General features: G+C 42.1%; 1 protein-coding gene across 1 annotated transcript in view; it reads right to left on the bottom strand.

Moving 5' to 3' along the window:
• Nucleotides 1-1,282, bottom strand: part of SLC16A14 (solute carrier family 16 member 14) — a 30,652-nt gene that overhangs the window by 28,550 nt on the left and 820 nt on the right. The window lies entirely within an intron of this gene.

Below are 1,282 nucleotides of genomic sequence, written 5' to 3'. Positions count from 1 at the left end.
CTCCCAAGTAGCTGGGACCACAGGCGCCCGCCACAACGCCCGGCTATTTTTTGGTTGCAGCCATCATTGTTGTTTTGGCGGGTCCGGGCTGGGGATTCCAACCCGCCACCTTTGGTGTACGTGGCTGGCGCCTTAGCCGGTTGAGCTATAGGCGCAGAGCCAGTATCTCCAATTTCATAGATTGCTGTGTACTTAGGTTTAACTAGTAAGAATAAGAATATGTACCTATTATTATTTCTTCCTGTTATCTATATCAGTAACCTTTCTACGAAAAGCTTCATAGATTTTTCAGTAACAGCTGGTCAATAATATTTTAAATTAAAAAACGTAAGAATTCTTGAAATAAGATTGTAGCTTGATTCCAAAATTTTTATCTTTTAAAAATATTCATAAATGTTGAATAGGAAGAGTTTTGTAATGACAGATAATAAGTTATAATAATAAAGGAAAAAGAGTTTGAGACAAAAGAAAAAATTTTAAATGATCAATTTTTAAGATACTCTAAATATTTACAACATTCTAATAGACAGATCACATAAAAGTATAAATAGTGTAGGACTCCACTTACATGAGGTACCTAGAAAAGTCAAATTTACAGAAACAGAGAATAGAATGGTGGTGGCCAGGGGCTAGGGAGGTGGGGATGGGGGGCTTAGTGAGTACAGAGTCTTCGTTTGTTTTTTTGAGATAGGGCCTTGCTCTGTCACTCAGTCTAGAATGTAGTGGGGTCATCACAGCTCACTGTAACTTCAAATTCCTGGGCTTATGTGATCCTCTTGCTTTTGCCTCCCAAGTAGCTGGAACTACAGGCACGTGCCACCATGTCGGTTTAGTTTTTCTGTTTTTTTGTGGGGATAGGGTCCCACTACATTGTTCAGGCTGGTCTTGAACTCTTAGTCTCAAGTCAACATCCTGCCTTGGCCTACCAAAGTGCTAGGATTATAGGCATGAAGTACCATGCCCAGCCTAGAGTTTCCATTTGGGAAGTTAAAAAAAGTTCTGGAGGGCCAGGCACCATGGCTCATGCCTGTAATCCCAGCACTCTGGGAGGCTGAGGCAGGTGGATTGTCTGAGCTCACAGGTTCCAGACCAGCCTGAGCCAGAGAGAGACCTCATCTGTAAAAATAGCCGGTATTGTGGCAGGCACCTGTAGTCCCAGCTACTTGGGAGGCTGAGGCAAAAGAATAGCTTAAGCCCAAGAGTTTGAGGTTGCTGTGAAATATGACGCCACCATACTCTACCAAAGGTGACAAAGTGAGACTCTGTCTCTTTAAAAAAAAAA

Source organism: Otolemur garnettii, unplaced genomic scaffold (genome assembly GCF_000181295.1).
Source record: "Otolemur garnettii isolate 467f Iridium unplaced genomic scaffold, OtoGar3 scaffold00013, whole genome shotgun sequence".
Lineage (NCBI taxonomy): Eukaryota > Metazoa > Chordata > Mammalia > Primates > Galagidae > Otolemur > Otolemur garnettii.
This window is presented reverse-complemented; position numbering and strand designations above follow the sequence as displayed.